The 12,773-nt window shown below is 38.6% G+C and overlaps 1 protein-coding gene across 3 annotated transcripts in view; it reads left to right on the plus strand.

Moving 5' to 3' along the window:
* The first annotated feature begins 1,177 nt into the window (after window positions 1-1,177).
* Window positions 1,178-12,773, plus strand: part of Immp2l (inner mitochondrial membrane peptidase subunit 2) — an 868,756-nt gene continuing 857,160 nt past the window's right edge. Inside the window, exons 1-2 of one of the 3 annotated variants that reach the window (XM_078040070.1) lie at window positions 1,178-1,268; window positions 1,689-1,761. The gene's annotated coding sequence lies outside the window, so the exon portion shown is untranslated. The remainder of the gene's footprint in view (window positions 1,269-1,688; window positions 1,762-12,773) is intronic. The other 2 variants (XM_078040068.1, XM_078040069.1) reach the window with 2 other exon arrangements.

The following is a 12,773-nucleotide window of genomic DNA, read 5'->3' on the forward strand; positions in this document are numbered from 1 at the left end:
TATTTATTTTTATGTGCTGCTGAGGATTGAACCCAGTGCCTCACACATGATAGGCTAGCATTCTACCTCTGAGCCAAAATCCAGGCCTCTTCTGCTGCTTCTTAATCATATCTGATGAATCTTAGTGACAAAGTTAGATCAACTTTGCAACATTTTGTATGTTTATTCACATTCCACTATAATAAAAGCCACATCCACCTGTCTTGGCTTGTTTTTCTATTGTACATTCCATCACAGACTGTCAGGTCCTAGTGACTAGGACCTGTTTAATTTGGGTTCACAATACCAAAAAAACCCAGTCCAGATAATAAATAGGTACTGACTGCCATTGGAAGAGGGTGGTCCTGTGACCTAAGTACTTGTGGAATGAAGTCATTAAGCATGGCAGAAAATAGTTTACCATATAGTAATTATTTCTGTGACATATAACTGTTACATATGCCCTTCACCAGAAAGCTAGTTTGTTCTCTTTAGGAGACTCTTAGAGTTGTAGTTATCAAGACTTTTAAGTCTTTGAGTAGATTCTTAAAACTTTAGAATTAATTTTGAATCCTGAGTGCCTGAACATCAGGTAGTACTAAGCGATATGAAAACGATGAATTCAGAGGAAACAGAAGCAAATGATAAAGGTATAATTGAAGGAATGAAAGAAGAGATTATATTATGTCCATTAAATAAGTTGTTACACTTTCTTTGTAGGTTGTAGCAGAGAACCCAGTTAAGAGTTTGTATTTTTGAAAATTTGATGACGAAAACTCAAGTATAAACTTTCTAACAGGTGATTTCACCTATTCTGGATTACTCTTTTTGCTTAGAGGCAGCACAACTGAATAGTATTCCTGTGTGTACATGAATAAAAAGGAGTCACCAGAAAGGAGAGAGAAAGAGAGTGAAGCGCTTGTTCTCTATAGATGTGCATTCAAGGAACTATAAGGTATTGGTTTCCAGGCCTGTAAAATAACAAGAAGAATTGATTAGATGGTTTCCTAGATTTTCCGTTCTTTGTTGCCCTCTAAGCCATCAGTATGGTGCTGAGTTTACATAAGTGTTTCTAATACATGTCATTGCTTGACAAATGGGTGTTGTTCCTGATCCGTTGCAGATCCAGGCCAGGTTTCAGGCTCCACCCAGGCGGTGCTCCAGGGCCGCTTTTCCGCCGGGGGTGGAGCTTCGGGCCGCCGCCCTCGCGCTAGGGGTCGGGGCGGGGCTTGCCGCCGGCGGGGGCGGAGCCCGCGCAGGGACTTCCCCTGGGTACAGCGGCGCGGTGGGTGCGGAGGGCTGGCGCCCCTCGGCGGGTGGGGGGTGGGTGATCGGGCCACTCTTGGTGGTCCCCTGGGCCTGGGACTCTTCCCTAGGGTTGGCATCCCGCGGAGTGGGCGCTGCTCGGAGGCGGAAAGCTGCTGGGCCGCAAGGCGACCGAGAACATGTGTGCCTGCGCTTGTTTATCTGAGGCCCGCGCGGTCCCGGTTTTTGTCTTTCCTCCTCCTGGCTTACCCGGTTATGAAACCGGTGGTCCCAGTGGCAGGGTCGCCCCAGAGCACGCCTACCCTTGACCTCAACCCTGTCCATGAGGGAGCGCTGTGGGGACAGGCTGCCTGGTAGTGTTGGGCAGGTGGTGGGAGTTCCTCAGGTTCGAGCAAAAATATTTTTAAAGGACGTGTCTGTCTCTGTCGTTTTTTTACTTTTAGGGTTCTGACCAAATTGGGCGAGGGCACAAAATAACCACTTACCCCTTCTCACCGAGGAAGAGCGGGAGAAAGGGTAAGTAAGGATCAATCAGGGGTGGAAGGAGCTAGGGCTTCCTCCTGGGAGAGAGAGAGAGAGAGAGAGAGAAAACAAACTTGTGTCCAAAGTCTACTTTTCACCAGAAACTGAAGACCCACCTTCAAAGGTCAAAGGCCTCTAGCCCAAGACTTTTGGCAGGTTTGCAGTTTGTAGAGTCGCCTAGAAGTTTGACAGCTTGAACTTGGTCAAATGGCCTGACAGAAAATTCATTTCCCTTCACCTATTTTAACTTGGAAGGTTGGTCCTATAGGGTTCCTGTCTTGGGCCCATATCTTATTAGCGAGCTTTGACTAATCTCTGGGACTGCAGGGTTTTAAAGAACCAAGGTCTTGATTGATAATTAATTGAAACCCCCTCTGGAGATTTTTATGTTTTAAAAGAGGAGTACTGAAAAAAATTCTTTAGGATCCTGAAAGACAGTGTTATTGGCAATATCACAAATGTCCAAGTTCTTTTGGGATCTGCTCTCAGGGCTATGGAAGAGGAAATTTGTGGAGGAGAGAAATTACCAGGCTGGGCCCTTTACTCTTGACTTTCACTTTGATGCCCTCTTACAAGCATTTTGTTCACTTTTGAAAATTTGTTGAACAGCACATTGAAGTCCTGGGAAGTTCACTGTGATTTCCATGGTCTTCTCTTTCATTGGTTCTTCTCTGGGACCTTTCCATCACTTCACTAGTATACTGATTTCCTGTTTTCTGTGTGAGGCAATGAAACACAACTTCTCTCAGATGGTTGTGAACCCGTTTGCCTCATACATGTCACATAAAAATAAACATTTTAAATTATTTAACTAGATGCCCTCTATAACTATCTTACCGTTGGCTTCTTGGTTACTTGCCTTCAATTTGTGCCCAAGTGGCAGGTGACCACATAATTTATTTTATAAAAAACCAGGATGTGGTTGTTTATTGATGAAGTATTCAGGTACTGACTGAATCCATGCTTGTTAGCTCTTTCTTTCCATGTGCTGAACACTTTGATAAAAGTGGGATGGTGAGAGACTGTTGGAGATGGTCATTTTGGATGGGCCCTTGCACCAGTGTTCTGTGGATTTTCTGAATAATTACGTGTAAAACAATTATGTGTAAAAACTTTCCTATACTATGGATCTTTTGTTTTTTGGTACAGGGGATTGAACTCAAGGATACGTGACCACTGAGCCACATCCCCAGCCCTATTTTATATTTTATTTAGAGACAGGGTCTCACTGAGTTGTTTAGTGTTTTCCTTTTTGCTGAACTCAGGATCCTACTACCTTAGCCTCCCCAGCTGCTGGGATTACAGGTGTGTGCCACCATGCCTCGCTACTATGGACCTTAATGATTTGCAAGTCTATATAGTGTTGTGGGAGAATAGTATTATTATTCTGTCTTATTCCAGTCAGTAATAGACTTTCAAGGATAACTTACCATGATTTGTGTCCTAAAATGAATAGTATTTTAGTGATTTTCCAGTGTAATAAATATATTGTATGAGTACAAAAATTAATTGGGGTTAACTTTTTGAATTGAAATTAACTACTTCTTACATAAGAAGGCCTAATATTAGAAAACATGGAGAGTTAACGATGATGCATGTAGGAAAATAAATACTGAAGTAAACTGTTATGTGCATGGATTTTTGTACATTTAACTGCATTTTATTGAAACAAGAAATGTCCTTTGTCTTTTTTTGGTTGTAGAAGTTTATAAGGTTAAAACCAAGTTGTTTAGAATTAAATCTTGCAGGAATATGAAAGGCAGGAAGTTAGTCTCATATAAGCCCACTCTCAAGATAACTACTTTTTAAAAACAATTTGGTATTTATTTCTTCAACTTTTTGCTCCTTATATATATCTATCACACAATGATATGTTAAATACATACAATTTAGTTATATGTTAATACATGTAGAACATGTATAAAACATAAGATGTATGTGTATATACATGTATATATTGTTTTTTGATGAAATTATAAATTTATTTTCCTCCACCATTTTGGCTATTTACTATCATCCTTTGCTTTCCCTCAAATTCTCATGTAGAAGTAACATGGCTTTTATAATCTTTTTTTTATTTTTCAGTACCAGGTATTGAACCCAGGTGTGCTTAACCATTGAGCCCCAGCCCCAGCCATTTTTAATATTTTTATTTTGAGACAGGGTCTCACTAAGTTGCTTAGGACCTTGCTAAGTTGGTGAGGCTGGCTTTGAACTTATGATCCTTGTGCTTTGGCTCCTAAGCTGTTTTTTCTTTTTTCTTTTTTTGTGGCTGAGGAATCAAACCAAGCCTTATGCATTGCTAGGCAAGAGCTCTACTACTCAGTTACCTCTCCAGCCCCTATAGTCTTTTAGATATGGGCTATAATCCTTGCCTTTATTTTATTAACTATGTCACTATGGAGTAGTTAAAATTGCTCTGCTCTTTGATTTATCATCTGTCAAAATAATATACTGAGTAAATAAAAAAGACTGTGTAAAAAATAGTGCCTGGCATGTAGATATTCACTGTTAATTTTCCTCCCTGTTTTTCTGTCTGATCACTCCTCATTTTTTATGATCTTTCTTTTGATAGTGGAAGACAGTCTAGTACTTACTTTCCTATAGGTGCTATGCATTCCTGGGCGTATGCATTTTCACAGATCACCTGCCATATCTGATCCTAAGATATCTGGGACAAGGACTGTCAACTGATGTGGCTCCATTTCCCCCTATCAGATCATTCTTCAGTCCTGCCTAGAAAGTGTCAGCTTGAAAAATGAAGGGAAAGGGTTTCTATAATGTGTTTAAAATGCTCTGACACTGCTCCCAAAGTGAGAAAGACATACTACTGCATTTAGCTGAGTGCTTAAAGTTAGGATTTCTATTTCAGAAATGTCTTTGGTTTATAAGAATTACAATAAAAATGCTGACGCTTCATGTCCAAACTGTCATGATTTTGCCAAGTTGTGGGTTTAATATACAGCTAAGCTGTGTATTTAGTGTATCTAATACTGCTCTGGAAGCTGAGAAAGACAAGTTCATAGACATCTGATTTCACACCAGACATCTGGTTTCATTTTGCTAAGGAGTACATTTTGTCAGTAGATTATGGGCATATCAGCTCTGCTGCTGTAGTTTGTAGCATATCTTTTATAAGCTCTGGTCTATAGGGTTTAGTATGATGTTTTATTCAAATGACAGCATACTGAAAATGAGCACCTGGTCAGATAAGCACATTTCCCACAGGTGTCTTCTAGTGTCATTGTTCTTACAAGTTAACAAGGTGAAATAATTTCTATCTTTGGTGATTTTACATTCAGTTTTTGTAGAAGCAAAAATATTCTTAGAAGAAAAGCTTCACTTGGGAATCAGTTGTATTCCAAAGGTTCATTTCAAGCCTATTGTGTATATGTTAATGATGTAGTTATAGGAATGAAATAACAAATAGCATTTACATGTACAGGTGAGAGCGCTAAACCTTTTACTTATTATTTTTCATTCATCAAGTGTCCATTCTGTTAACAATAGTAAGTGTATACTCTAATATATATAATAATAAGTTTTGGAGAAAAATGTAATTTGAGCTCTAACCTAGAATGGCTGGACACATTCATCTCCATTTTGAGATAGTGAGGGGCATAAAAAAATTCTGGAGGCTCACTTTCCTCCATTTTAGGGTTGGCCCTGTCATTGTTTAACCATGTGACCTTGAACACAAATATTTTTTCTGAAAAATGGAATAGTTACTCATGATTAAAGTGAGATTCAGTGATGGTAAAAGTGGTAAAATATCTGCTACAAAATAGGTTCTTAATAAAAGTAGTTTCATTTTTCCTCTAGGTCCTGGATGCAAGACCAAAGACCCCACTCCTGAGCCCACCCTTATATCCAAACTAACATACTAGCCAGGACTTGTGGCTTCAATGGAGGGCAGTTGTCCTTGGGACTTGGTAGTGGGACCTGGAAAAGGCATATGTAGAATAATGACAAAGGAGAAAGCTTGTGAATTTTGAGAGAAGTCCAGGGACTTAGCTCTGTGAATTGCTTGGCTCACAGAAAGAACCATCTTAGCCTCTCTATTTTTGTCCAGCTGTTCCACTGGAAACTCTTAGCTTCTTATTTCCTGCTTAGTCCAATAATGACTATTTTTCTTTGTAACCTTGTTAAAGCCTAGATAACCTTATTTTTCTGTTTTTTGGATAAGACTTAATAATAGATGTTTGTGCTTCCTTTATCTCTCCCACTTTCTCTCTCTTTTTTCTATATGCTAGGTACAGTTGACTTTCTTGCCCTTTTGTTGGCCTAGAGTTTATTCATTAACTTTCCCCTCACTATTTTATTTATTTTTTAATTATATGCTGCATGCATTGAAATAGTGCTGAGGATATAAAGATGAAAAGTCACTGTCCTTAGCTACGGGGATTGTAGTGTAGTGGAACTATGAGTGTCTATATTCAAATACAATGTGCTATTTTGCTATAATGGAGGTACTACAAATGCAAAGGAAACCTAGCATGAACTCTTGATCTCTGTTGGGAATATCAAGGAAGGGGTTTTAGTAGTGGTTGTGTTTGAGTTGAGACTTGGAAGCTGAGAAGGAGTAGGCAGCTTGACAACCAGCAGACAGCATTTCCAGGAGGAGATAATAGTATGAGCAGTTGTATGGCACTATGAGGACATGGTGTGTTCTTGGAGCTATATGTAAGTCAGTGTCATTAGTGGGTGAAAAGCAAGATTAGGAATGAAAGTAGATGGAACTAGATAAATTCAGTGTGCACTTTCTAGCCCATATGTACTTGTGAGTCACTGAGGAATTATGAGATGAAAGATCATTGAAAGCAGTGTGCTCGAAAACTTGTGAGTGGACAAGTGTGGGTATGGGGACTTGGAAAGATGGGAAGCCATTGAGGATGATGCATTAGTATGGAGAAGAGGGGTTGAGAGCTCAGACAAGGATGGAAGTAGTAAGGATAGAGAAGTGAGAATGTTTAGGAAAAAATACTTAGGAGGCGGAAGAATTGGCTGTTCTTTGTGGTATTAAATATAAAAGGTATGGGAGAATGAGAATGCTACAGTGCCTCTCAGGTTTCTGGGTAGTGAGAGGGAAAACAGAAGAGAAAGCAAATATGAGGGAGAAGATGATGTGTTCAGTTTTGGATACATGTTTAGCATGCTTGCAGGGGTATCACTGGTGAGTTGGAGGTGTCCAGAAGGCATCTGAATATAGGAGTCTGGAACATCATAAGAGTTTCAGAGACTGGAAGTACATTTTTCCAAATTCTTAACAACATGGAGAATAGTTGAAGGCGTGGGTAAGGATGAAATGTTGAGAGGAATTGCATAGAAAGAGTAAAGGCTAAAATTAAGTCTTAGAGAATATTGAAACTTAAAGGAAAAGCCAAGAAAGAGAAAGATACTGAAGAGGGGTGGCCAGAGAAGCTAGGAGAAAAAGCTTTTCAGGCCAATGGCAGAATTTCAAGAAGTAGAACCCAGTTAAAATGTAAATGTATATCATAAAGTATGATGAAGATTTTAAATGTCTGTTAGAAGTCTTTGATTTCTTGGGGATGGTGGAGGCAGGACTAAACTGCCATGGGTAAAGAAGTGAATTGGAGAAAAGGTAAGATAGAGAGGGGACAGACATGAGAATAGGGAGTAGGCATGATTGGGTCCCTTCTCTGGGAGATAATGACTTCATTGTTCTTTAGTCAAGATATTTAATACATTTTCAATAATAATATATATTTAAAGTATACAACTTGATGTTAGGGAATATATATAGATATTTAAATGGTTAGTATAGTGAAGCATATTTGCGTTCATCATCTCATAGTTAACCCCCACCCCAGTTTCTTTTTGTGGCAAAAGCAGCTAAAATCTGCTCATTTAGCAAAGATCCCAACTATAATACAGTTTCATTAACTGTTCTCCTTAAGTTACACATTAAATCTCTAAACTTGTTCATCTTAAATTTCTTCTACTTTATATTGTTTGACCCACATCTTCCCTTTCTTCCCCTGTTCCTCATTACCACTGTTCTATTGACTCTGCATATTTTTCCTTTTATGGGTGCATTATAATTATATAAAATAATGAGATTCATTATGCCATATTTGTACATGCACATAACATAACTTGATCAATCTCATTCCACAGTCTCCGTATTTTTTAAAGAGCCTACATGTAACTGAAATAATTTAATATTTTTCTGGCCTATTTCACTTAGCATAATGTCCTCTGATGTCATCCATATGTGACAAATCGCAAGATCTTTTTATTTTTAAGAGTGAATAATATTTCATTGTATACTTATACTACAGTTTCTTTATCCATTTATCTGTTGATAGAAACTTAGGGTGTTTCCGTATGTTCACATTCATTGGGAAGGCTACTATAAAAAAAAAAAAAAAAAAAAGATACAACAAGTATTGGTGAGAATGTAGAGAAAAGGGAACCCTTGTGCAGTTGTTGGTGGGATTGTAGATGGTATAGCCATTATGGAAACAGTTTGGGGGGTTCAGAGAAATTAAAAATAGAATTACCATGTGATCCAGCAGTCTTTTTTAAAGGTCTATAATCAAAAGAAATGAAATCACCACTTTGTAAAGATATCAGTTGAGATATCTAAAGGTTCTTCAGCAGATTCTAAGATGTGCTTGAGAATAAATGAGGGAAGAATGATAACTACAGTTGTTGACTTTTTTTTTTTTTTTTTTAAAAAGAGGTATAAACACTGTGTTATGCTGAGAGGAAGACCCTTCATAGAAAGGGGTATGTTGAAAAAAGAGTTGCCTCTATTCTTATCACATTTGTGTGTGTGTGTGTGTGTGTGTGTGTGAATGAAAATAAGGTTGTGAAAATCAGGTTGTCTCTTTATTTGCCTACTTCTTCCCTGCTTTTAAATTCATACCTGACTCTACCCTTAAATGTCTTTTTCATTTAATTCTTTCCTGCCCAGAGTTCCATTGTTGTTTTGTTCCCATCACATCTGGCCTTTTTGCATATATTATTCTCCAATCCAGTTGAATAAGTAAAAAAATCTACTTTACATCATTAAAGGTTGAAAAAATTTCAGCAGTATATACTAGGAGACTAACAGGGAACATAACCATATCAAACATTGAAAAACAAAACAAGCCCAGAGTATCTGCTATGTTAAAGGCTCTGAATGCAAAGACATAAGATGGAAAGGATTAATAAGACTGGATTCTGCCCCTAAAGAGCCCTTAGGGCAGAGAGAGGAATGGATATGTAAATAAAGAAGTGACTAAGTTCCTTGATATGTGTATGCCATTATAGAGGCAGAGTATAAGATGACTTAAAAAAAAAAAAAAAAGGGACTTCTTAATTTTTTGTGATCCTGAAGGCTCAGAGATGATGTTTGAGCCACAGCTTCAAGTATGGTGTGTTAAGTTTCAGGGACTAAGATCAAGGTAATAAAATATTCCTTAGTTGTCCCATGAAAGCAACAAATTTTGCTTTTTTTTTCTTTTTCTTTTTAATTTTTCTTTCTTGTTCTGCTTGGTTTATTTTATTGCAAGGTATCCTTGTCTTTGAGGGAGTTCTTAGGGGATAAATATGTTTTGTCTTTCATATAGATGATATACAAGCATTTTCTCCCTTTCTTATACAAACTTTGTATGAAATTTTCACCACTGGCTTGCGGTATATTAGATAGCTAACACAGACTGGAACAGTTAATCACAATATCTGGGGAATGGGGTCGAGGCCCTAATATTTTTCAGAGCTTCCCAGGTTTTCTAATGGCAGGGTAGAGAACCACTGCATGGTTTGTTTACATGAAATGGTAGGGATTTATAGCTTAAAAAAAAAAGTAGGTTAAATTGTTACAATTCCTTTTAAAACTATGTGTCCTTCTAAGCTACTTAGATTTCTCTAAGCCCATCTTTCCTTAAATAGGATGGTAGTATATGTATCCTGCCTGTCTTGCTGAGTCTTGCACATCAAAAGCTGATTTGTGTGAAGTAACATATTGTATAAATGTTGTGGAAACAATGAAATAACTTTGTGGCATTTTCTAAGAGCCTGTAGGATGAGAGCTGCCTAACTTTTCCTGCAAGATAGTACAGATTTTATAGATTTGGATTTAATATTTTACCATCATGAGGTTTCTTTTTCTAAAAAAATATTTTTTTACTTGTTGATAGATCTTTATTTTCTTTATTTATATGTGGGGTTGAGAATTGAACACAGTGCTTCACACATGCCCTAGCCCTAGAGGCAGAGTATAAGATGACTAAAAAAAGAGGGACTTCTTTATTTTTTGTGATCCTGAAGGCTCAGAGATGATGTTTAAGCTACAGTTTTACATATATTTTACTACATTTTTATAATGCTAAACAGTTGAAAACCCAAAGCAAATAGCAAATCCTCCTCCTCACTTTGTTTTTGTTTGCAGCACTAGGTATTGAATCCAGGGGTGCTTTACCATGGAGCTACACCCCCAAGCCGTTCTATTTTTTTTATTTTGAGGCAGAGTTTTGCTAGGTTGCTGAAGCTGGCCTCGAACTTGTGATCCTCCTTCATCAGCCTCCTAAGTTTCTGGGATTATAAGTATACACCACAACACATAGCTAAAATGCAAATCATCATTTGAGCATTTCTAAGTTGGCGTATTAATTCCAATTATTTAAGATCATGTAAATGTTTTCCATGATTAAGATTATAAGGTATATAGATATTCTCAGTGACTGCGGGTATAACTCAGTTATAGTGTGCTTGCCTAACGTGTGAGGCTCTGGGTTCAGTTTCCAGCACTGCAAAAAGAAAAGAAAAAAATATTCATTCTCAATGTTAATAATGTAATTGTTCAGTATTAAAATACTAAGGTCAGGTATTTATTTTGAAGGTATATACATTTAAAATCAGCAATCTTATAGAAATTAGTAAAAACTGCAGCATACCATAGAGCCCTACAAATTTACTTATTTGTAGGTTCCACGTAGGGATATGTACTATGTTTCTGTACTATGGGAAGCCTGGTACATTAGTATCATTTATATAATAGTATAGGAATGTTCATACTTTTGGTATTATGATATACTTTAATTGAGAAGTGGTATTGTTTAATGACAAAACTGAACCCAAAGTCTGAAGACTGTGTTCTAGATCTAGTTTCTCTAGTCACTCTTTATCATAGTAGTAAGCTAACCTTTCTGAGCCTCATATAAAATTAGGATGTATTAGTTTCCCGTTACTTGGTAGCATATGAGAAACTTAGTGTGCTAGGAGCCACTGCAAAGTATTACATTCATATGGAAATTGGGCTCCTACTGTTCACTTAGGCCCATTTGGGGACTCAAGTTACAAGACTCCTGGAGAGTTCCCATTGGTTGGGGAAGGATGGTAGGAGGGTGTTCCGGGGGAAGTGGAGCCCCCCGGGTCCGGTAGGGACACACGGGTGTGGGTGTGTGGACCGGCTTGTTAGGGGGACGCACACGGCCTCTCACAAAATAAAACTTTGTTTCAGTTCCATCTGGCTTGTGTTTTTGTGCTCAGCCGGATTGCAGCATCGCAAGCCGGCGTGCACTGACAGCGACCCGCGAAAGCGCCCAGCAGGAAGGCAGCAGGTGAAAACAGCAGCGGGCAGAAGCGGAGCCAAGGCTCACGCGGGCCCCGCCGTCCAGCCTGCAGCATTTTGGTGGCCCTTGTACGGGGAACGCCCAAAATTTATAGGTGAGTGATATCGCTCGCCCCTAAGGAAAGGCGACAGAATGGGTATTTTTGTTTTGATTTATTCTGCTTTTATTTCAGGCTCTCTAGCCTTACAATTTTTTCAGGCGAATTGGGAAAAATGGTTGGCTCAAGGTTTTAAGTTATTCGGCCCTGAGAAAGAAAAAATTGATATAATCATTTTTCTCCTCTCCGTTTCTGTTTCATTCTGTTTTGGCTTTCTTCTATCCTACCTTATTGGGTTACGTTACCTTTATAGTAGATTAGAATCTAGTAAAAAACAAACCGAAAGACTGTTAAGTAAATTGTTAGAGGTCCAGGCTATGGCAGAAAACTTATTAGGTCAAGCAAAACAAAAGGTCCCTCAAGCTAGTCAGACAGAAGAAAAATTGAAGAAGGCAAGCTTAGGGAAAAAACGACCCTCAGATAGGGAGGCTAGTACTAACTCCGTTCCATCACCAGAGGGCGTAATTCAACCAACAGCTTCACCTGTAGCTGAGCAGCCCTCAGTTTCCATAGGTGATGAACAGAATCCTGAGGCAGGACCCCAAAAGTTAGCATGCCCTGTAGTTGAGCGGGGAGAAGAAAGGGAACGAGTTTACCGTGCCTTAGATTTCAAAATAGTAAAGCAATTAAAGGAAGCTGTACAAACCTACGGGCCTGCGGCTCCCTTTACTGTCAGAATGGTCGAATCTATTACCAGCTGGGACTTAACACCAGAAGATTGGGCTAGCGTGTGTCACTCTGTGCTAAATGGAGGACAATATTTATTATGGAAAATTGCCAATGAGGAATTTTGCAGGGAGACAGCTAGGCGAAATGCAGCAGCAGGTTATCCTGAAAGAGATTCTCAAATGCTATTGGGGAAAGGACCTTATGAGGGTCAGAGGCAACAGATTAGATATGATCCTGGCGTATACGCTCAGATCACTATGAATGCAATTAAGGCATGGAAAACTTTGAAGGGACAAGGGGATTTACAAGGTCAACTATCTAAGATAACACAAGGAGTTAATGAGCCCTACGCTGACTTTGTAGCTAGACTTATTGAAACAGCCTCTAAGACATTTGAAAATACAGAACAGGCAATGCCATTTATAAAACAACTGGCTTATGACCAAGCAAATCGTTGCTGCAAAGAGGTCATTAGACCGTGGAAACATGGAGATTTAAACACATATATTAAATTATGTAGCGACATTGATGAACAAGGACAAGTCATGGCAGCTGAAGTAAAACAGGCTTTAGATACCAAACCAAAAACATGCTATAATTGCAATCAGAAAGGACATTTTAAAAGAAATTGCCCCATAGGAGGAGGGTTTAACAAA

The sequence above is a fragment of the Ictidomys tridecemlineatus genome, chromosome 2, assembly GCF_052094955.1.
Source record: "Ictidomys tridecemlineatus isolate mIctTri1 chromosome 2, mIctTri1.hap1, whole genome shotgun sequence".
Lineage (NCBI taxonomy): Eukaryota > Metazoa > Chordata > Mammalia > Rodentia > Sciuridae > Ictidomys > Ictidomys tridecemlineatus.